Here is a 26204-nt window from a genome sequence, read left to right on the forward strand (position 1 = left end):
TGATAAATGCCTCAATATAGAGAGAAGTGACTCTAATTTATATGAAATCAAGCCATTTTCCAGTTGATAAGTGGTCAAAGCATAGGAACAGACAATTTTAGGTGATGAAATTGAAACAATTTCTACTCATTTGAAAGGCTATTCCAATTCACTATTGATCAGAGAAATGCAAATTAAGACAATTCTGAGATATCACTACACACCTGTCAGATTGGATAAAATGACAGAAGTTAATGATGAATGTTGGACGGGATACAGGAAAACTAGGACACTGATGCATTTTTGGTGGAGTTGTAAACAAATCCAACCATTCTAGAGAGCAATCTAGATTTATGCACAAAAAAGTTTTCAAACTGTGCATACCTTTTGATCTAGTAGTGTTATTACTGGGCTTATATCCCAAAGAGATACTAAAAAAGGGAAAAGGACCTGTATGTGCCAAAATGTTTGCAGCAGCCCTCTTTGTAGTGGCTAAAAACTGGAAATTGAATGGATGCCCATCAATTGGAGAATGATTGGGTAAATTGTGGTATATGAATATTATGGAATATTATTTTTCTGTAAGAAATGATTAGCAGAATGAATATAGAGAAGCTTGGAAAGACTTACATGAACTGATGCTGAGTGAAATGAGCAGAACCAGGAGATCATTATACACTTCAACAATAATACTGTATAAGGATATATTCTCATTGAAGTGAATACCTTCTACAAAGAGAAGATCTAACTCAGTTCCAATTGATCAATGAGGGACAGAATCAGCTACACCCAGAGAAGGAACACTGGGAAATGAATGTGGGTTACTTGAATTTTTGTTTTTCTTCCCAGGTAATTTTTACCTTCTGAATCCAATTCTTCTTGTGCAACAAGAGAACTGTATGGTTCCGCATCCATATATTGTATCTAGAATATATTATAACATATTTAACATATATAAGACTGCCTGCCATCTAGGGGAGGGAGTGGAGGGAGTGAAGGGAAAAGTCGGAATAGAAGTGAGTGGGAAGGATAATGTTGTAAATAATTACCCATGCATATGTTCTGTCAATAACAATTTATAATAATAAAAAAAAGAAGCAGAAGAGGTAAAGTTCAAATTTCCAACATTAGATGGATTGTGGAGAAAGAAAGGAGTTCTAAAAAAAAAATCTGCATCTGTTTACTTGATCATGCTAAAGTTTTTGACTGTGGATCACAACAAAATATGAAAAGTTTTCAGAGTTGGGAATACCAAAACATTTCACTTATCTCATTAAAAATCTATATGAGGGACAAGAAGCAACAGTTCAAACCAAATATGGAACATCTGATTGGTTAAAGATTAGAAAATGAATATGAAAAGACCATATATTTACACTTTTTAAATTTAACTTATTTGCAGAATACATTAAGTGAAAATGCTATGCTGGATGAGTCAAAAGCTGGAATTTTTTTTTTAAATTGTAGTAAGTTTATTTTTTAATAATACATTGCTTTATAAATCATGTTGGGAGCAAAAAAAATCAGAGAAAAAAGTGAAAAACAGGGTATAGATTAAAAAAAAAAAAACAGGAAAAAGAAGTGAACATAGCATATGTTGATTTATATCCAATCTCCTCAGATCTTTTTCTGGATGCAGACGGCATTTTCTGTCCAAAGTCTATTTGGATTGCTTTGGATCACTAAGAAGAATCAAGTCTTTCATAGTTGATCATTGCACATTCTTGCTGTTATTGTGCACAAAGTATTCCTGGTTCTGCTTGTTTCCCTCAGCATCATGCATTCATGTAAATATTTTCAGATCTTTCTATAATCAGTTTGTTCATCGATTTTTATAAAACAATAATTGAATTAAGTTGCTGAGAGAAATGTCAATAATTTCAAATATGTACATGGTACTACTCTGATGGCAGAAAATAAAGAGATATTAAGAACATTTTGATAAGGGTAAAAGAGAGGAATATAAAAAGCTTACTTGAAGCTTAACATCAAAAAATCTAAAATCTTGAATCATTGGTTCTATTACTTTCTGGAAAATGCAGGGAGAAGAAATACAGTGTTAGATTTTATATTCTTGAGTTCAAAGATATTGCAGATAGTGACTAATTTGGAATTTCCAATTTTTGGGGGGAATGAAATATTAAACTTTTATATGTATTTGTGAATTTTTTTTAAATTATAAATATGTAAATGTATACACACATTTTAATATCAAAAAGTAAATACATTTATGGCACTTATGCTCTTTTAATTTAATCATCATCCTTAAGCTTTAAATCAATGTGGGTTTTAAAAAAGTAATTATATTTATATAAAAGCCTTAACAATTCACACATATCAATTTACAAAAAACTAAAATGAATTTCTAAGGCTTTAGTGCATTGCACTGCCTAGTTAAACTGTCATATTGAGAAAATTGTCTTACTGTTGTCTGGACACTATTACCCTCTTTACTAATTTATTTTCTACATTGCAGTAATGATAATTTCTTGTCTTGAAAGCAGTAAAGTGTAGTTTAAAGTGTTTGGATTAAGAACAAGGAGACCTAGACCTACATTTTAGTTCCCATCCCAACTCTAATTAGCTGTGAGATCTTAGACAAGCCTTTTAAATTTTTGAGGCCTCTGTTTTTTCATTGAGAAAATAAAAATTTTAAACAATATGCCTTGTTACTTTTATAAAGTCTTAAATTCTATTATTAATAGCAGCACCTTGAATACTTTACTGATATGAATAATTTCACATCTTCTAATGCAATATATATGTTCCATTAATTTCAAATGTGATTGACTATAATACTATCATTTTATGATATATTTTGTAAATATTAATATCTTAGAGAGAAAGATCTAAATACTAATACTGCTTATAATTTTAAATTAAGATCTGAAAATATTTATGGTTCATTCATCCAGGAAAATTATATACACATATATAACACTTTTCATGTAACCTAAAGCTGAATGTTTACTTTTCTTTCTATTTATTCATTTTGAATCAAATATTCTCAAAAAATCAGAAAAATATAACAAATACTGGTTAATTGCATGCATGTAATTGTAGTATCTTTATTGGTATTGAAGTTCATTCACATAAAAGTTGTTTTATCTGAAACTGCTCCCATACATCGAGTATTCTTTTAATTTTTGCAGGTATACATTTATTATCGTACGTTGAGTTTGATTTGTTATATAGAATCATAAAATACATCTATATTGAGACATATAGAATAGGAGTGTTTTTTTTTTTCCTCTTTCCCTTTTTGTCTCCATTTTTACAATTTATCATCTTTATCATAAATTTTAATAATCATTTATTAAATATAAACATCACAGAATTATGAATTTTAAATAGCATATTTTAATTTTGTATTCTTTAGGAATCTCAGGGCCAGTTTAATGTGATGACCTTCAGATTATCAACAAATTCCAAATGGCTGATCCAGATTAAAGACTGATCATTTCCCTTCTTGTTAAGAGATTTGCAAGTGTTTAACCCCAGTTTGGCTCTGGGTGACAACTAGATAGCAGTTGAATCTGGCTGAAGTTGTAAGAGATGACAAAGTTGGCCCACAACTCATATTATTTAATTCATTGAAAGCTGATTTACAGGAATAGAAATTAAATTACCTCTGTAGTCTGAGTTCCCTTCTTTGGTCACTCCACTTCAGATCTCAGACTTGACATGGAACTAAATCTGAACTATTGTTTCTTGTTTCTTGAACAGGATCAAGTCTGTCCCAGTTGGAGTTCCTGCTGAGATCACATTGGTTCTTTTCCTAGAACAACACAGCAGGGTCCATTTAAGTTTACTGCTTATTTTGGAAGGCTTCTTGAATATGATAATCCTTAATGCCTATAGATCTCTAACTATATCCCTTTAAACTGGGACTAAAGAGAGTGACTTACTGTGGGATTTTTTTTTCCTCCTCAGATAATCTCAAATACAAATTGGCTTGGAAATATTTCTAGGTTTTTGAGTAGTTATTATGGAGAGATAGGCTGTACTGCTTTCTGTTGCTCTGCCTTCTTTTTTGGCTTCTAGCTACGAGGAAATATTTTCTAAATGTACAAATCATTTTTATGTTATTCATGCTACAACTTTTGTTGAGTTTCAAATATCCTCCATATATTCATGTTTGAGGAATAGAATTAAACAACAGATGCAATTTCTGTTATTGACTAGTTTATAGCCTAGTTATGATGACAAAACCAACACACACATACAAATAAGCAGAAAATCATACATAGCATATGAATATGTGATGGATAATATAATGAAACAGTATAAATATATAAATATTACACTGAAGTGAAATGATTATATAACCCATGTACAATAGGGCTTAGTCAGGAAAGGTTTCTTGGAGGAGAACTATTTTAATTAAGATCTCATAAGAGATTGTGTGCATGGATCAAATGAGTGGAAAAAGAAAGGTGTTCTAGCTGTGCTAAGGTGATGGCAGATACATCTGGCTGAAAGGGGAAAGTTCACATTTAATAAAAAAAAAGAAAGAAAGAAAGAAAGAAAGAAAGAAAGAAAGAAAGAAAGAAAGAAAGAAAGAAAGAAAGAAAGAAAGAAAGAAAGAAAGAAAGAAAGAAAGAAAGGAAGAAAGAAAGGAAGAAAGAAAGGAAGGAAGGAAGAAAGAAAGAAAGAAAGAAAGAAAGAAAGAAAGAAAGAAAGAAAGAAAGAAAGAAAGAAAGAAAGAAAGAAAGAAAGAAAGAAAGAAAGAAAGAAAGAAAGAAAAAGAAAAACAAAGTAATAAGCTTCCAGACAAGTTATAGAGTAAAAATTTCTTGAAAATCTGTATGCTAGAATTGGAAGTATATATCCAATATATTAAGTAATAGAAAAATAGTTTGAGTTTTTGTTGTATTTGAAAATAATCATTTATCTTTTATGAGGAAACAAAGTTTTAGGGAAATTATACATAAAGAGCTAAACTTTGCTTTACATTTCATCATGAAAAAATACAAATTCTGCATAAAATATAAAAAAAGAAAATATTTTCTTTAAATTAGTGAGAAGAAAGGGCAGGAGAAAAAAAGAAAAAAAAGAATTACATTGGTATTGTGAGAAAATGCCTGATAGAATCCAAACAATAAGAAACTGAAATAAATCAATAGTTCAATTATAAAATTCTGGGGAAAAATGATTGTATATCTTGTAGACCCTTTAACAATATGTTGAAATTTCTGTTATGCAACATAATCTTCATTATCATCATCATAATTTATCATCTCTCATGATTATATCTCTGGATAATTTCTTGGACCAATGTCCCTTCTAGGAAATAGAATTATTTATTTTATGAGAGCAAATGGAATTCCCATTTAATAAATGACATTCTTGGAGTAACACTAAATCATATAATCTTTTAAAAATAGAAAGAGGCTAAATACTACAAAAATATGCAAAATAATGAAAGTTTTGAATAGAGCCAAAAATTATGTCTATTTTTGTGTGTATGTTTGTGTGTGTATGTATATATATGTACATACCCACATGCATGTATACAAAGATATAAATGCATGCACATATATACATATGTGTATATGTGTATTTATACACATGTATACACACATACACATATATACACATATATTCCCATGTATATGAATTAGTGTGTTAAGGCATGACTATGTTAAGTATTTATTTCCCTGTCTAGGTAAAAATATGTGTTAATTTTAGATGAAGAAGAATCAATACTCATCATACTCAAGAGTCCATTGCATCCTTTCTACTTGAAGAGCAGGACACCTTCAATTCATTGGGTAGAACTTTAATGGTGGGCGGAGGGTTCAGGGGAAAAAAAAAACAACAAGAAGTGCATAGTAAGAGAAGTGTGTGACTGGATAGTCACATTGATAAATGACTCAGAATATGTTATTTCAAATGAAAGCAGAATTAAAGAACTTTTATTTGTATACAGTATATAAAGTATAGATGGTCCTTTGTAATATAAGTTGCTAATCAATTATTTTGATTTTCTTTTTAATTAACAAATATCTATTTTTATCTTCTATTAAAAATAAAATGTCAAAAAATGCATATAACATATATATAAGTTAAGGAAAACATTTGTGGAGATAGATAGATAGATAGATAGATAGATAGATAGATGTACAGAAATATTTATAACATGCAAATATGTGTATATGAATATATATCAACAGATAATACTTAAATATATATGTATATACACATACACATGTATATAACACAGATATATAAATGAGTGTGTGTGTGTATATATATGTATATATATATTCCTACACCACAAATATAACTATATATTTGTATATATGTATGTGTTTATTACATTTATATATGTATGTGGGTATATATGTATGTGTATGTAGGAGAGAGAGAGAGAGGAAGGCAGGGAAGTATAGAAGGGAAAAGAGAATAAGCATTTAGGTTGAATATTATGTGCAGAATATATATGTGTATTTATTAGAATGATTAAAACCAGAAAGAGAGAGAGGGAGAGAGGAGAAAAAGAGAGAGAGGAGCGAGAGATGTATGAAAAGGGAAAGGGAAAATAAACATTTAGATTGAACCTATTATGTGCTAGAAACAGCTAAGGACTTTATAAATATTCTCATTTGCTGCTTGGCAACATAGTTGCTCATATCTTATTCAAAGTTTCTCTAAATTGTCTTTACAATTTTGATATTTTGAAAATTGTTCTTGTGCTGCTACTAATATTACTTTGCTGCGATTAGAGTATGTGAGTCTGTATATATGTATGTGTGTATACACACACATATGTACATATATATGGATAAATCTCTTTCATCTTTTCTTACTGCATAATTGTCTAACCTTAAATTCACATGACTTAATAAAAACTTTCCCCCAATTGATGAATATACCTTTCATTTCTAGTTCCTTGTCACCACAAAAGAAATACTATGAATATTTCTATATTTTAATACAATTTAAAATGAGTATTTTTCTCTATTTTAATTATTAATCAAAGTAGAATTATAACACATAAAAAAGCAATTCTACATTTCAGTCTCTACAATTTTATGTGGCTTATATCTTTAATGATAATAAAACTGTCCAAATTTCTTTCAGATTCCCTTGTTTTCTTCAAAACTGAGCTTAAATGTTATATTCTACACAGGATCCTCCTTGTTCCTATCTATATTCCCTCAAAAATTACTGTAAAGAGAGAGAGAGAGAGGAAGAGAAAAAAAGAGGGGTGGGGAGGGAAGGGGAAGGGAGAGAAACAGAGAAACAGAAACAGATATAGATTTTTGTATAGATATTTGAAGGACTGGCTGACTATCATACTCAACTGATCCTTCTGATGATCTCAAAATATGATGATTATTTTAAATCCTAAATTTATACTAGTCATTTTAAATACAAAACATTACTATTTTATGTCAATCTCTTTATATCTATAAAAATAACTAGCTTTTTTAAAAAAATGTAAAGAAGTTTAACAGATAAGAAATAGAGAGATAGAACAGTAGAATAGAGTAGACATATTTTTAGCAGCAAATATAGTAACATTATAGTTGACAAATACAAAAGCTTAATTTTGAGGAAAAATTAATTCTTAGCAAAAAAAATTGCTGAGAAAACTAGAACACATTATGGCAGAAATTGGGTATAGACCAATATCTTCTACCATTTACCAAGATAAAGTTAAAATGACTTAAACCTAGATATAAAGAGAGATTAAAAGAAAACTTAAAGAACATTTCATGTATTATCTAACAAACTCATGGATAGGAAAATGATTTTTGGGTAAATATGAGATAGGGAGAGATATAAGTTATAAAATGAATGATTTCAAATACATTAAATTTAAAAGTTTTGTACAAGTAAAACACATACAACCAAGATCAGAAGGAAAGAAAAAAAATGAGGAAAACTAGAGACCGATTCTTAGATAAAGGTCTCATATCTCAAATATATGAAGAACTTGGTAAAAATCTATAAGAAAAAAAGTCATTCTCCAATTGATAAATAGTCAAAGGATATGAACAGGCAGTTTTCCAATGATGAAATCAAAATAATTTATAGTCATATAAAAAATACTTTAAATCATTATTGATTAGACAAATGGAAATTAAATCAACCTTGAGATATCATTTTACACCTATCAGATTGGTTAAAATGATTGAAAGGGAAAGTGACAAATGTTGGAGGTGATGTGGAAAAATTGGGAAACTAATTCGCTCTTAGTGGAACTGGTGAAGTGATCCAATCATTGTGGAGAGCAATCTGGAATTATGCCCAGAGAGTTATTAAACTACCTATACCCTTTGACCCAATAATACCACTACTACATCTGTTTCTCAAGATTATTAGAATTTTAAAAAAAAAGACCATATGTGTTCATATATTTATATATATGAACATATATATATATATATATATATATATATATATATATATATATATATATAGCAGCTTTCTTTGGGGTGATAAAAAAAAAAAAACAAACAAGAAATAGAAATTGTGGGAATGCCCATCTATTGGGGAATGATTGAACAAACTGTGGTATATAATTATGATGAAATACTATTGTGGCATAAGAAATAATGAGCTTGATGGTCTTTAAAAAGAATGGATATATTTGCATTAAATAATGGAAGAGTGAAAAATGGGCAAAATGAAAGGAACATTGTCTATGATAAAAGCAATATTGTTTTAAGAACAACTTTGATCAAGTGAATTATTTTGACAATTATAAAGACCCAAATTTATTATAGAGGGCATATGAAGTAAGACACTGTCAGCATCCTGAGATAAACTGATTAATAGAAGTATGTATAGAATGGTTTTACACACACGAGCACACACACACACACACACACACACACACACACATATTTGTGTGTAATGGTAGCTATGTCTGGGGCAGGGGAAAGAAATAAAAACTAAAGAAAGCAACATGATAACATATTTAAAAGAAATAGTTTTACAGTTTCATGTGTAATCTCTTTTTTCCTACTATATTATAGAAATGCTTGTTTTATTTCTTATTTGGAATAAAATTTTAAAGAGTCATGTAAAAGGATAGAAACAACCCAGTTTATAAAATTTAGTTTCAAAATGTATGTGATTGGCTCAGCTTATCAGATGTTTTTCTCAAGTTTGCTTCATTCCACTTCAGTCCTTTCTGAAAGTCTTTAATCTAAATTTCCATCAAAAAATACTTCAATAATTTCCCTTTCTTCCTTTTAGCTCTTTGCTCTTTGCTTGGAAGCAGGGCACTACTCAGCTACTCCCTAACCAAAATAGCTGATAATAGATAAATTGATTGCACTATTGGTTGAAGAAATCTTATAATTATTTATTATATAAATATTTACATATAAAAATTTCAGAAATCTTTCATATGAAGATAAAGGTTGTAATTATGAGGCTATGCTATAAATCAAAGAACAATGAAAGAGAACAAAAATATATATTTTTTAATAGTGCCAGGTTCAAATCATGTTAGAAAAAGTTTATTCCGAATTAAAGTAATCGTAATGAAAATTTGAAACAAACAAAAAACCCTCAACAACTTCACACACATGTAGTTGTGGAAGAAATGGGCACCAATGTTTGTGATTTCAGGCATTTAAAAAATGTTTCTTTTCATGGATTCACTGAGAATTTCATTGGATGAGATAAGAAACAATTGATGTAGAGCAGTTCACATACTTTTGATCTTATATAAATCATTTCCTTCTGAAGAGAATAATTTCCTTATCTATAAAAATAAGTAGAGACAGACAACTAAGCAGTTTAGGGGCTAAAGTTCTGGCTCTGTAGTCAGGAGAACCTAAGTTCAAACAGCCTCAGGCAAGTCACTTAACCCTAAATACTAAAGAAAGAAAGAAAATAGGAGGGAAGGAAGGAAAGAAGGAAGGAAGAAAAACAAATTTAGAAAGGAAGGAGGGAAAGAAAGGAGAAAGAAGGAAGGGAGTTTGAAAAAATAAAAGTAGGTCATATTTCATAATCAAAAGATATATTTCAGCTATAAAAGATATATTTCATTAACTCCAATCAGTACTCTTTGGGGAAGAAATATTGTTTTAAAGTTTGTTTATTGCAGCTACAGTGATAAATTGTTCACTTTTATAACTAAAAAAACTAGTAATAGTATCTCATTTATTTGGCTTTACTAAATCAGAACATTTAGTCTTTCATTTTTTAAAATATATATATAGGGACTGGGCTAAATGTATAAAAAAATAAAAGCCATTTCCCAATTGATAAATGATGAAAGGACACTAAAAGTTCACTTAAAAATGCTCTCAGAAAAATCTGGAAAGTTCTCCATGAGCTCATACAAAATGTTATGTACTATGTACAAAGTAATAGCCATGTTATGTGAATGACTTTACTATTCTCAGCAGTATAATAATCCAAGATTACTCTGAAGGACTTATGAAAAATGTTATCCATACTCTGAGAAGGATCTGTTGTATGAATACAGATTGAAGCATAATTTTTCAAAACTTTATTTTTGTTAACGATTTTTTTTGGGGGGGAGAGATCTGTGTTTTCTTTTGACTTTATGACTTTTATGGATATGTTTTGTATAACTTCACATGTGCCTTCTCAGTGGTGGGAGAAAAGGAGAAATAAAGACAATCTGGAACTCAGAATTTGTGGGCAGTTTTTTAATATAAAAAAGTATTACACTAAAAAACTGGAAAAATACAGATATAAGTATAGATATAGATACAGATATATATATACACATATATATATATATATATATATATATATATATATATATATATGGTGATGTGGACATTAATTTTGAATTGGTCCAACCATTTGGAGAATAATTTGGAATTATGGCCAAAGTGTCAATTTTTTTGACTTAGTAATAACACTGGTAGCTTTACAAAAAGATCTTAAAGAAAAAGGAAAAGGACCTATTTACACAAAAATATTTATAGTGGCTTTGTAGTGTTTGTGTGTTGTGTGTGTGTGTGTGTGTGTGTGTGTGTGTGTGTGTGTGTGTGTGTGATTGTAAAGAACTGGAAATTAAGAGTATATCTATGAATTAGGTAATAATTGGAAAAAATGTGCATGATTGTCATTGTACAGTATTATACTATAAGAATAAGAAATTATGAGGTAGATGATTTCAGAAAAATTAATTTAGGCAAAATAGTAGAAGTTTTATAAATCTATGATCAATCATTTAGCTTATAATGTATACTTAAAACTAAGAAAACTTCATTTCTTGAATTCGAAGTGATACCTTCAATAATTATTATTGCTATTTGTTGATTGCCAATTTTTAAGAATGACTATTAATAGATTCTAAAACAATAAGCCTTCACACCAACAGGGAAGCTTGCAAACAACAAAAAGGAAGGGTTATCCCATAAACACAAATGATTTTACCCCAACTAAATAAAAATTATATATCATAATATATTGTTATGTATTTTAGCAAATGCTTTAATTATTTGTTATTTAATTCTTATATAATCCCTGAGGTATCATTATTTAAAAAGTAGCAAAGTATTATGGATCAGGATTTGAAACGCAGAAAAGTGAAAAACTTTTTATTTTTATTTTTCTTTTATCTCTTTAAAAAGTTCAGTAAATAAAATACATAGAGGGATAGAAGAGGAACAGACACATACAGAAAAATAAACCAAAAAACCCAAAGTCAACAACAACAAAATAGACAGACCCAAATAGAGAGCTATACTTAGAGAGAAAAAGATCTGCCTTTAAATTAGGAAGACCTGAGTTCAAATTTTGTCTTTGCCTTTGACATTATATCAAATGATGCTCATATATTTTGACTATATGATGCTGGGCAATTCAATTAACCCTTTAGTGGTTTCAGTAGCTTTACAAGATGAAAAGTTGCAGAGTAAATGTCCATTGGAAATTACTAGTAACCGTGATTTTAGTGATAAATGACAATCTGATAGTACAGTTCCCTCTAGTAAGTGCTAGAATGCCAAGTGTCACTGTCCATGGTGAATTTCATGAAGATTATTTAAGACTAGAAAAAAATAAAATACTGAAGACCTGTGAATTCCAGAGCTGTCAGTTGTCTTACACTTAATGTGTTCCTTATGAGTGTCTGACAATTAAAAAGTTGTAAGAAAAATTGTTTCTGGGTAATTTAATAATCTTTTATTAATAATGTCATTATTAATAATATTAATAAAAGGATGGTTATCTTGCTATCTCTCTTAAATCAAAGATCCTTAATGGTGGTCGGTTCAATGTTTATATAGCCTTCAAAGAGTAGGTATTCCTGAGGGGTGCCAATCAATTCTGGACAAAAGGATAATGGATATTATAATGGAAGATGAGCTTTATTAAAATGAAGTGTTTAGAGAATATGACTCAGATTACTCAAATCTTGATTATCATTCTTGTGTTATATATGATTAAATGTCTTTGTTAAAGAACTAATTGAGTTTATTGGATGATTGTGAAGGGTAAGCACACCAGTGAAGTTTAATAGTCTATGATATTAGAAGAATATCCATTGGCAAAGCTACTTTTCAAACCTTATGAAGTAATAGTAACCATTTTGATGTATTCAACCTGCAAAAGCTTGTGGGTCTGAACAGTTAAACCCAAAGCTATGTATTAACTCTAGATTATTATATATTATAGATTACTCATATTGAAAAGTGTTTCATTTCTATTATTTTAAAATTGATCTGTAAAAAAGAGGGAATTTCAAGTGACTTTATATTCCAGAAGTTGCTTCCTATTTTGAATGCTTTCAGATTATAATAATCCATTGAATCTTTCTTTAAGTACTTTGATATTTTCTTTTTTTCTAAACTACCCTATATCTTTCAGATAAAATATTAATTTATTTCTAATTTTGTAATGAATTTATTTCTAATTTCACCCAATCAGACCAAATAATTGAATATATAATAAAAAAGATTCACCCCTGTTATGAAATTTATTTTATAAGTATAAAATATATATTTTAAAAGTGTATATTTTATATACCTTATATATTTTATATATTCCAAACCATTGTCCATTTCTTGTGTCTTTCTCAAATTCCACCTCCTCAAATAGGCATATATACTAACATCTGATCAATTTGACTGTCGATTCTTAAATTGTTCAATTAGAACATTGAGACTAGTGTTGAGGAATGTGGTGGAGGGGTGATTGTAACCTTAACATCTCCTTGTTCAACATATCCTTTATCTCAATTTCAGTAAATCTTTTCTGTTGACACTTTCATCATTTCATTTAGTTTATTTTCTTCAGAAGGATGAGAGGCTGAGTCAGGAGTAGTAAGTTATTAGTCTGTGGTTGCCTAGAACTTTCAAAACAGATGCTGTGACCATTAAGATATTTGACTAGCATTCAAATTGTGGTTATTTAAAAAAAGGTCTACTTTTGAAAAAAAATCACTAGAGAATGTGAACTTAGTACAGATATAATTAAGAATATGATTTTAAACATATTCTTCAAAATTTCTCTGTATATACAGGGTATTTAAGGTTTTATGATACATCTTTTGATAGATCACATGTGTTCCTGTTTTTCCTGAGCAAAGCCCAACAAAATGTTCACTACCAACAGACTTCTTAGCTGAATTCACCAAAATATCCATACTTCTTTCTTCCCACTTAGGCTGAGTTTCAAATAAAGCTGGGATGAATTATGGCTTCAGATGGATCCTATGCAAAAATTGGTGGTTTGGAATCAAATCTCATACAAACCATGAATGTTGAGTTTTGATTTAGCTAAAAATCTAAAATGAAAATACAGGCAACTGAGCCTCTTTCTCCATTGACATGGGAGATAAATCCATGAACTTGAAACGAAGGGGAAGATTCCGTGGTATCACTGTTAGCCTCAAATATATGAATTTCTTGAAGTGATATATACAGTTGCTAACCTATAAATGGAAATTTGATATTTTCCTTAAATTGAAATCTGAGAACTAAATGAATGAAACAAGCATTTACTAAGGGCTTACTATGTTTCAAGCAAGTAATGAGGAAGGCAGTCTTTGCTCTCAAAGAGTTCAAACTTAATGGGGGTGGGAAGGAAGAATACATTAAAAAAAAAAAAAAAAAAAAAAAAGAATGGCATTTGTAGGGCAGATGCAAAGGCCTGGAAGGCTGAAGCGTGTCCAGTTATCATGTGGCCAAGTAGAATGTTCTTTCTGCATTATTGGATTTATCTCAGTTATATACACATGTATGTGGGTTTATTTTCATATATACTCTGTCTCTCTGTCTCTCTATTTCTCTGTCTCTGTCTCTCTGTCTCTCTTTGTCTTTTCTTTCTGTGTCTCTGTTTATGGCTCTCTCTCTCTGTTTCTCTCTCTCTCTCTCTCAGAGCAAATAAAGTAATGAGCCTGTAGTTTAAAAAAACAAATTCAAATCAGCCTTACACACTTACTGGCTGTGTGATCTTGGCCAGGCACTTAATCTTATTTGCCTTAGTTTCCTCATCTATAAAACAAGATAGAAAAGGAAATTGAAAATCACTCCGGGGGGCACCTAGGTGGCACAGTGGATAGAGCACTAGCCTTGAATTCAGGAGGACCAGAGTCCAAATCTGGTCTCAGACACTTAACACTTCCTAGCTGTGTGACCCTGGGCAAGTCATTTAACCTCAGCCTCAGGGAAAAAAAAAAAAAAAAAAAAAAGAAAAGAAAATCACTCCAGTATCTCTGCCAAGAAAATCCCCAAAAGGAATCATGAAAAAATGGCCACAAGTGAAATGACTAAATAACAACAAAATACACATACAAATACACGTATGCATATATATAAAATACAGGCACTAAAACAAATAATACTAATATCCTTACATGACATTTTAATTTCAGTGCTCATATCAGCCTTAGTCTTAAAAAGACAAGAAGTAGTCACTTCCATTTTGTCAAATTTACAAAGTAACCTCTGTGTGTGTGTGTGTGTGTGTGTGTGTGTGTGTGTGTGTGTGTGTGTGGCAATTGAGGTTAAATGACTTGCCCAGGATCACATAGCTAGGAAGTGTTAAGTGTCTGAGACAAGATTTGAACTCAAGTCCTCCTGACTTCAGGGCTGGTACTCTATCCACTGCACCGCCTACCTGCCCCTCATTTTTTTTTAGAATTATAAAATAACCTTGAACCAAAAAGTAAAGTTGAATACTACCCACATGAATTCAGACATGCTTTTCAAATCTCCTTTAAGTATCATTTTCTTAATTTCTAAATGGACCTGTGATAGTAATTATTATTATTATTATTATTTTGATAAGAAAATTGGCAAGTAAGTGACTTAGCCAAGGTCATAATTAGTGTTAAGTTTCTGAGACTGTATTTAAACTCAAATCCTCTTGACTTCAGGGCTTGTGTTCTATCTACTGCATCATCAAGATGCCCCACTAATATTACTTCAGTGAGAAGTGTCAGATATGCACAGTACTCCCGAGTGCATATAAACCAGACTAATATATAATTGGAAAATATTCACAGACAAAAAATATAATACAACATAGATAATGTTAATATGTGTTTTTAATAAATCAATATATTCCTGCATGGATACTTGTGTGCGCATGGATTAAATAAGACAGAGAAAGGCCATCTGAATCCAGGTTTTATGTTTTCTTCCTCAAACTATCTTGCTTATAGATGCAATTGGAAGATTTGAATACAATTACAATTCTATAAAGAATTAACTCAAGCTGTAGTAAAACAATTAAACTTTGTTCCTATCATTTGAAATCAAATAAGATACTTTTTGTCAAGAGATAACAACTTTAATGACTTCTGTCTTTGACACAGATTCCTGTCCACCAGAAGTGTCCCTCACTGCATATAGGAACACAGACTTAGGCAAAGATAAGAGTCATAGGTTCACAAAATCTGTCAGGAGGCCTTTGCAAGAGAAAGATAAGGGACAAGTATAATTGCCTGGAGTTTTAGGTAGAATTTTCTTCATCCTCTCTGTAGAAAAAAAAAAAAAAAAAAAAAAAAAAAAGAATTGCTGAGGGTTTTTTTTTTTTAGCTTATCTTTGTACTAGAGAGCATTTATTGAAACCTTTCAAGTGAAGAATGTTTCAAATCTCACCTTTTTTAGATTTAAAGGTTTAATTTTCAAATATATCTGCCAATAATTTCTACTGATGTAAAAAAAAAAAAAAAAAGTAATGGCTTGGATTTCAAAAATCAAAATATCTATTAAGTAAAATAAAGCCTGCCTTTTTCAAAACATGACATGCATAGCTAATTCCATATGCATCTTGTTCAGGAATGATGCTAGAAGTCCATGTTTACTGATTAAATCTTAAAAATCAAAGCTACATTAATATTCTACTTTAGACACACTCCAAACAGATAGAATACTGCTTATACTTCCCAGCACTTTCCTAAAGAATACAAAATGTGAATTAAAAAAAAAAAAAGTAAATATAAGATGTGAACAACTAAAGTGTGAAATTATATAAATTTTTCATTAATTCTTTGTGGGCCTTAGATTTCTCTTGTCTAACTGAGATGACTAAAAGAACAGGTGATTCTCACTTGGTACTCATCCTCCATAAATCTTCTGGACTCTCTATTAAAACTTTCCTGTCATCCACTCCACTAAGTAAGGAAAAAAAAAAAAAAAAAAAAAGCCAAAGTAATGTTCAAGAAGCTCTGTCTTAGCTTTGAGGAAACACAGTAGGTGGCTGAAGTGAGAATTAAAAACTGCCATGTTGCTGAAGTTCTCACATTTTTAATATCCCCCTTCAAAGCAGTCAGTGATGGCAAAATCATTCCAGCCCTGTGATATAATTAATTGCTTTAATTTTAGGCAGTTCAAAAGCAAGCAAGCCCTTCACACTGTGCTAATGAGAAAGAGCCCTAACAGGAGCTAAATATTTTGTTTATAAAATGCTCTGGAAAATTTCACTACAGATATGGACACAAATTGACTTTACTTCTGGTTTATATGTAAAATGCTTTAAAATAATTAACAACAATCATCTATTAAGTATCTGCTGTTGTTTGCTATGTCATTGCTGTAAAATTTCACTTGGAATACTTATAAAGATATCTGACTCTTGAAAGTATGCACCCTGAAGGAAATTCTCACATGTTAGGAAAGGGCAGGAATGTGCCTGCTATTTACTTGCCTCAATATTTAATGTTAACATTACCCATTTACCCTCCATTATTCCAGGTTCTTGAGCCATAAGCTTTGCTTATCTCACAGACACTGAATAGATTAAAAAATTAAGTAGATGAATGGAAAAGTCTAGCTAACTGGCACAGGGGCTGTATAAAGTAAAGATATTTCTGGAGATTTCAACTAAGTTTAGAGATTTTGATTAAGTAAATAATTTTCTTTGATGTTTTTATGCGAGTGGGAGAAGCATAAGAAGACAACACAAAATTCAGGTAAAATATTTTAGAAGTTTTTATGTTTATAGATTAAATAATTGGGGTAAATATAAAATTTCTTTCTAATTTCATATTTTCTAATATTGATGTAATTTAATTCCCAAGATTCTAAATGGGTTTCATTAACTCATTTAGTATAAATTCACTGTTTTTCTCACAGAATCCTGCCATCCAAGCAATTGAAATGATGCATGAAAATTGCTATTTCATTTTCCTTTCTCATTTCTTCCCTGTAGTATAACTTTCACTTGTCTATTTGGTAAAAGAAATTATGCCCCATACATTCACTTTTTTCATACTTACTCCTACCTCTTTGTCTTTGTCTTTGTCTATTTCTCTTTTACTTGCAATAAACTTCTGTCTTAATGTTTTTTTTTAATCTATAAGTCTTAAATCCTTCAAAGTCAGTTGTAATTGACTCCAAAAACTTTGTTCTAAAGCAATGCAACCAATTATATTCATTTCTGTGTTCGTAGACACTCAGTCATCTCTTGATTGAACATCTACATGTTCATTACATAGAAAAATGTGGTTTAGGAGGAGGAAAAAAAAGAAAAACAGGGAGGGAAATATAGAAAGAGAGAGACACATTTTTTAAAATAAATGTTATGGTATCTGGTGCTCCCAGGAAAGTGTGAGGTATGTTCTATTATTATCCTCAGTTTTCTAGTTGAAGAAACTCAGAGAGAGACAGAGACAGAGACAGAGAGAATATGGACTTTTAAATAGCTGAACAGGAGTCTTTCAGAACTATACACAAGTGGGTAGAAGCCAAAAAGGCATCATTCAAAGGTAGTTCTGAATAACAATCTAAATTCTAGAAATTACTGAGTATGGAATTATTGAGCTATATTGTCTCTTTAGTTGACATGAGATTTCATCACATTCCCAAATTGCACTGACCGTTTTCTCTTGTGTAATCTGTCATTTAAATTAATATGTGTGCTTCCCCTCAATTTTTGTTTTATGGTTTACTTTGATAAATGTTTGCTAAAAGATTATCGTTTTTGTAGATAGAAAAGGAGCTAAGCTGGTCAAAGTTAAACTGTTAACCCCCTTATCTAGAATGAAGCTACTTCTCACTTAGAGGAACCAACAGAAGCAGCTTTTATCTTGAATCCTAAATGAGCATCTTGACACTAGAATGCAAGTATCTAATGTATGACAGATATAATTCAAATATAATTATCTTCTTGAAGATAAGAGAGTGAATAAACAATTATTCAGACATGGACATTTTTCTTCTCTCCACAAAAGTAAAAATGATTCTCTCTTGTAGGTGTGGATTTTTCTTATCGTATTTATACCTGCTACATGTGGCCTCCAGATCTCTTTCCTAGTTTAAAAATACTTAATGTATTATTCAACTTTCAATTCAACACACATGAGGTTTCTACTGTTTTTAAGTTATTTTGCTAGACACTGGTGATTTTAATTGGGAGTTAGTTTAGGGAAGTTAGGGCTTTGGTCTGTGATTTCAATTGCATAGAGAGTTCCCTCCACTTTGATTAATACCACTTTAGTAACTCATTATTTTAAGAGTTGTGCATGGAGAGTGAATAAGCATTTGTATATATAATATGTACTAACTGTGCTCAATTTTTTTTTTTTTAATATAATGTTATTTGATGCTCCCAGTAAAATGTGAGGTAGGTACTATTATTATCCTCAATTTTATAGTTGAAAAAACTAGGACAAATAGGAGTTAAATGAATCCTCATGAGTCAGAGAGCTAGTAAGTATCTGAGAATGAATTGGTAATTACATCTTCCTGATTCCAGGCTCAATTTCTATTCTAATGTACCACCAGCCTTGACTTCGACTGGTTACACAGTTACTGGATCAGAGTACTTAGTAGAAATTCCAAGATCTACTGCTTTCTTAATAGAAAAAGATAATCTCAGATAACAAGCAAACATCCATGTATGGGGTGAGAGAGCAGTTGTGGCATGAAAAAGAGTACTATAGGGTGATGTTGTTTATCTTAAGAGTGACCAAAGAACAGTTCAACACAGTCTACTTGAACTTGGAAATAGGGTGGCTTCTTTACTCTGAAAAAGAGAGACAGACCGAGGAAGAGAGATAGGTAGACAGACTGATAAGACAGAAAGATAGAGAGACAGAGCTTCCAGAAGAGTTAAGGAAAAAGGCTGATCTACTAATAAAGAGGTATTATGGCAACAAGATCCTGCGGGTGGGGCTACAAAGAAAGGTCTTTTAGAGCATTGAAAGAAAACTGGGTGTGGATAGATTAGGGATCAGGATCCAGATATACAAGCCTACTCAGAAGAAGGCTTTGAAGCAACAGAATAATTGTCCCCAGATGGCTAAAGGAATCATAGGTTAAGAGCTCAAAGGTATCTCAGAGATGACTTAAATCATTTAAAAATATCGAAAAACCTGGATTCAAGTCTTACTTTTGAAGCCAATTGGGTGTGTGATCTAGGGCAAGGCAACCTTAAGGGCTCTAGTTAATTTCCAAGGTCCTTAAATTGAGTCAGAAATGTTGACAACCTGTATTGGTTGTTATAGCTTTCTTAGCTGGGATCTCTTTATACCAATGAAGTCAGTCTCACCAGAAAGACTTTATTATTGTTGATTATATATATAAAAACTGCTTCTCTTCCCTACATGGAGTTTCTTTTTTTCCTATCATTGGTTTTAGAGTTTCATTATTATTTTATATGATTTACAACAGGAAATATTGTTTTAAAACTAGGAATTCCAGTGATTTTTAGGGAAAAAAAAAAAAAAAAAAAAAAACTTTTCATAAATTCCCGTAAATTATCAATGAGCTACAAACTATTTCTCTTACTATGGGAAATTCTTAAGTATCAATGAATTTTAAGCAAACTAAAATAGTCCTATGTTCTTTAAATTATTTGCATAACAATATTTGCATACACAAACACATCCATATGTTAAAATAATATAAACAGAAAACAAAGAAAATAAATGTAGAGATAAGTCATTTCTCTACTTTCCCAATTTTTTAATATAATGATCTACTGCTTTCTGAAGGGCAGCAAACACTTAGTTACATGTTAATGTTCTGAAGCAATATTATAATTTAGACAAAGGAAGAAATAATACTAAATCACATGAAACAAATAAGCAAGATTTTATGTGTATGTATGTGTGTGTTATATGTGTGTGTTTATCTATGTATTGTGTTGGTTTCACATATATATATATATGTACATATATATGTAAATTTACATATGTGCATGTGTGTGTATGTGTGTGTCTGCAAAATTTTGCCTGAAAAAAATTTTGGGAGTTGGTGGATTAGATCAGAAAACATTAGTCTTTTCTAATTTCTTTTACCAAAATGACAAAATATCTCCTCAAAGTGAATAGTGAGTAGAAGAAATAAACAAAAGTCAGGGTAAGGCAGTTTTCCTGGCAAAACAATTTGAGAAGGTCCCAAGAAAGACTGGACCTCTAGAAGTAGAGATTTGGCCTGAGTAAAGTACAAACACTTCTAGGCCTACTTTTCAAAATCAATAAACAACAAGCCTTGGGAACAGAAAGGCAGACTCAGCCTAAGAAACTTTCATCACATGGACAATATAAGGGTAAAATGGCTGCAGAGAAGATTGAAGGACCTTTCATTGTCCAGGGACACCAAGCACAACTGTGCTGCCAAAATATGATCCCAGGCTGTGCCTAAAGGGGAAAAGGAGGTAGCACAAGCCTGGTAAATATGGTGGTAGAAGGGCAGAAACCCTGCTGGCTATAGGCTCTTGCAGGAGAGCACAGTCCCTGATTTCAATTCCAGGGCAGAGAGGACGTGGAATGTCCAGCTGTCCAGAGATCATAAAGAGGAAGAGCATTTGAGGGACAATGTAGCTGGGGGCCCTAACCATGGCTGAGGTCTAGCTCCAGGACAGAACTTAGAATGTAACAGTAAGAAGGATCTCAAACTTGGAGTATCATTTTCCATATCTTAGGACTAAAACTTGATTGTAATAATAAACTGCTAAGTAAAAAAGATAACAAAAATGAGTAAGCAAAGGAGAAAGAACCTGAACAAAGAGAACTACTATGGGGATAGAGAAGATTTGGATTCACATTCAAAGATAATGTATCTAAAAAACCCCACTCATTTTTCACTGAGAAATATCAGTTATACAAGTCCCAAAAAAGTTCTTAAAAAAACTTAAAAAGATTTTTTTTTTAAAAAACCAAATGAGAGAAATTGAGGAAAAATTAGAAAAAAAAATAAAATAAGAGCAATCCTAGAAAACCAAGAAAAGTATGAAAAGAAAAGTATGGAAATAGAGAATCAAAAACTTTAGAAAACAATTCCATTAAAATTCAAATTGGTCAAGGGAAAACAAATTATGTTATCAGGCACCAAGAAATGATAAAAAGAAAGCAAAAGAAATAGCTTTACTGATATACTTGACAAATTTTGCTTAAGTTTTAGAGAGAGGTATATAAGAAGTTATTTTATAAAGATAATCACAGATACAGAATTTCAAGGTCCACAGAAGTCTAATCATGTATAATCCTTAATTTTACAAATGTGAGAACCTGATCAAGATTATGCACATACTAAATGATTAGAATATGTTCCCCAAATTTAAAAAATCAGTACTCCTTCCATTGTGCAATATTGGCTATATTGCCATTTTATTTGTTTTTTCAATGTTGGCTTAGAAAAAAGGGACCAGAGAGAGTGATCCTGTAACACCTATACATAAAAGATTGAGAAGTTGAGATGAAGGTTTGTGGAATCTTTTCATATCCTCTGGCCTCATATTGGAAGCACAGATTTATATCCTTAGAGTCATATGTCCTGCTTTTTTTTTTTTTTTTTTAATCCCAGAACCTATCCAACCTACTTTTTTCAAGATTGTGATTAAACTAGTATTTATTTGTCAAAAAAGACCTTTCCATTATATACCCTAGTCTCAGGCTACTTATTTATAGATGGATGACCTTTAAGATTAAGCTGAAATCATACCTGCTTCTAGAGACCCATTTGGGAATAGCTAGTTATCTTTCTGTACTCTTGCCAGCTGTTCCAATCTGAAAATTATTATTATATTTCTCCCACTGGAAAGATGAAGAAATATAATAGGCAAAATGTTTAAACTAGGATATTCTTCAGATATCCCAGGACTATTAGAATCCAGAAAGTAGTTCTATATCCCTTATACTTTCATTTAACAAGAATTTGAGTGGTTCCCAGGTTGAGGTATTATTATTGACCTATGTTTTGGAAAAACAGACAAGTCCACTGGTTGTAGATAAACATTTAAACTTATGAACCATTCCAATAAAGTTGTTTATTCTCATATTCTGTTAAGAGGAATCATTCACAGGCAAAAATATTTATACGAGTTAATTGTTGCATAGTTAAAATAAAATATTTTCCTCATTGATGCAGAATGATTTGGGATTTACCATGTGTAATACTAAAAGTATTCTTTCTTAGGATACCAAATCTTTATCTTCATTTGTGCAAACCTTTCCTAGATACAATTAACCTTATCTTCATACACCAACATTTCAGCAAAATAGTTCTTTTATTTTCCACATGGAAGAATGTAGATAATGTAATGCAATGCAGCATTTTTTTTTTAAAGTAGGTTATCATACAGCTAGACCAAGATAATAGAATCATCAAAGTGGAGATGGAAACGACCCATAAGGTCATTTAGTCATTTTTAAGGCAATGCAGGCACTGTTCTTCATAGTATTTTTTGAATATTTTGTCCAGTCTAATTTTAAAATGACTATAGTGATAGGTTTCCACATATCCTCTTAGGATATTTTCCAGAGTCCAGAAATCTCCAAGTTACAATGTTTCACAATAAGCACTTTCACTTTCACTTTTCTTTTTTACTTAATCTTATTATTTCTACAGAATGAATAGACCACCCAATTCTTTCCTCCAACAATATCTAGTGACTTTTATTTAAGTAATTTCCATATCTCCAAATAACATTCATTTGTATGTAGAAGTGTGCTTCTTATACTTAATTATTTAAAACTTACACAATTCACATACATGTAATATAATTATTTTGACAAAATACTGATACATTCATATACTGATACTGATAATTTCCAAACTGATATTTCTTCTGGGTATATTATAAAACATTGCTTCAATCAATCATTCAATAAGTATTTAGTAAACTACCACGTGCCATATACTTTGTTATGTGTTGGGGATACAAGTACAATGTATGGATAAAATCAATATGGTGGAACAGGGGCAGCAATCAACTAAAGTCATCCATTATTCCTTCCAAATCTCTTTAAAGATGACATCTCATTGAATTGTGTTACTAGTGAGTATTAACAGATTACAATTTTTCTGTACCTTCTCATCCCATTGTTATTTTTCATCTTTTCATTCAAAAAAACTCCATTCAAAGATTTTTCCTACTTTGTGGAAGCCTTCCTCTTAATCATTAAACACTTTATGGGGATTAGTTCAGTATTCAGACCTTTCCCCTTGCTCTTATTAAATTAAAGTCTACTTTATTGGTCATATATTCCTTGATGATATCAGAGAATAATAGAATTTGAGTCATGCCTACAGCAGTCATCTCCTGCAAAATGTATAAATGCAAATCATGGTAGGTTAATGAAATATGGCCCACCTATAACCATATGCTATTTTTATTCGTCTTTGATTTTAAGCCTTTTAAAAATAACTGAGAAATTACTGATGTAAGCAAACTTAACCCAAGATAGGTGGTTTCCAGTACTATCTATCTATTGTGTCCTGGACTAAGATATCTTGCTATGGTTTTGGTTTACTCTATAATCTCAGGTTTACTCCTAATTAGAAATTTTTTGGCTATTTGCTTTTTTTTTATCCTTTGCTCCCAAAATTCTTTTTCTGGAAGGCCACAAGGAAGGAAAGAGTGAAAAAAAGAAAACTTATTTCAAACATAGGTTATCATATTACTCAGAAAAAAAAAAAAAAAAAAAAAAAAGTAAATCTGACACCCAATTTACTTCTAAAATTCATGAAAGGCACATATTTATTCATTGTTCCATATAGACATAGCCTGGGTAATGCAAGTGAATTTCAGCTATGGTATATAGAAATCTTGATTTTATAAAAGTAAAACAATGGAGTATGTATTTTCAGTATTAGAATCTTTGGCCTCTTCTTATTTTTAAAAGATCTTGAATTTCTTTGTTTATGTGTCTATATCTTATTAGCATATAAGGATTATAGATTCTTTCCCCAAGAACAAGTTAATTCATTTGACTTTCTAGATCAAAACTTCTCAAATTGTGGGTTGGAACCTATGTTGGGTCATGTAACTGAATGTGGGGGTCACAAAATTATGATTTATTATCAATAAATGTTTGATACCTATTTTGTATAATTATATACCTAGGGTCAGTTTATCCAGCAAAAAGGGGTTATGAGTGGAAAATGTTTAAGAAGCCCTCACCTAGATAGATATTTATCATCTGGGAAATAAATCATTTGTTCTCTCCTTAGCTCTTAGCCTTGTGATCATTCTGGAAAGATCATTGTCTGCTTTCTACTAATTAGCAACTTATTTATTTGTCTATATGAAGCCAAACTTTTAGCCTTTTATTCTTACAGAATTCTTAAAAAAAAAAAAAAAAATTTCTTACAAAGTTTAATGAATCAAGTTCTTTCATTGTCAATATAACTATTAATAGAAACAGTCAGCACCATGGTCAGGGATATTGACAAAGCTGGGAATCTATCTTAGAGAGTATTATTTCAAAGGATCAAAGGTTAATAGATCTAGAGGTCGAGAATTCCAAATTCATCTATTTCTATATATACATTTTATAAATGAGAACAATAGAGAACAAGGAGATTAACTTCCTTGCTCAGAATGACAACAATATTTAGCATTAGTGGTGGGCCTTGAACCTTGGTCTGGTGATTCTAGAAACGGTGTTATTTCCATAGTACTGTGCTGTAAGGGTTAAAAAGCCTCTGGAAGCAGGGAAGGCAGTTCAAGGCATGTGGGAGGACCTGAGGGATGAGAGGTTCTGAGGCGCAGGCCAGTCCTATGTGGAGGTGGGGCACAGCCCCTTGAGGCTGTGTCTGATTCCAGGTACCACGCCTCCCTCCTTAGTGCTCTCAAAGCCCAGCACACCTCCCTCCTTCTTCTTGGGCCAATCACATTATGCCAGGTTCCTAGAGGACTTCCCCCTTCCCCCATATCATCAGTGGGGTATAAATATGTGCTATCTCAGAATAAAGTTCTCTTTTGCTTCACCCCTACCTAATGGTGGTCTGTCTCTATGGGATCCAGGTTGGTGCCCAAAGACGGGTAAGTGTGGCCTAGTTGTGCCGTCGACAGACAGGCATTAAGAGTAGCTCTAAGGGGAGCTACCATGTTAGAGTAGTTCTTAGGGGTGTAACAAGTGGCGCCCAACGTGGGACATTTTTGGCTAGGACCTCACCTTGTAGCAGGCCTACAGGTGGGAAGAGAGACAGAACTCTGCTCTAAAGTGAGTAGAAAGTTAGGAAAATGGGACAGGTTATTGTGATGGTCCCAGACCAGAAGGTACCAGGGAAAGAAGCTTCTAGAATAGTAAAGCAAGTAGAAATGGAAATGGATTTTAAAAAGTGGGAGGTAGTAGGTAGTCAGATGGCTTTCTATGATAAGGAAACTCAGGGAGCCATCCCGGAATGGCATCAAGTGATTGGGGGCACTTTAAGAGGTGCAAGCCGCAATCCATTAAAAGTAGATAATGAAGTGCAAATGGAGGAGAGTCATAAAACAAATAAGGGTCGTAAATTGGCACTCACCAGGACCAACCGTGCCCATAAAATGGAGCCGGAGGAAGTTAACTATGGAAAAGAATAAGGAAATAAACAGGAAGA

The sequence above is a fragment of the Sminthopsis crassicaudata genome, chromosome 3, assembly GCF_048593235.1.
Source record: "Sminthopsis crassicaudata isolate SCR6 chromosome 3, ASM4859323v1, whole genome shotgun sequence".
Lineage (NCBI taxonomy): Eukaryota > Metazoa > Chordata > Mammalia > Dasyuromorphia > Dasyuridae > Sminthopsis > Sminthopsis crassicaudata.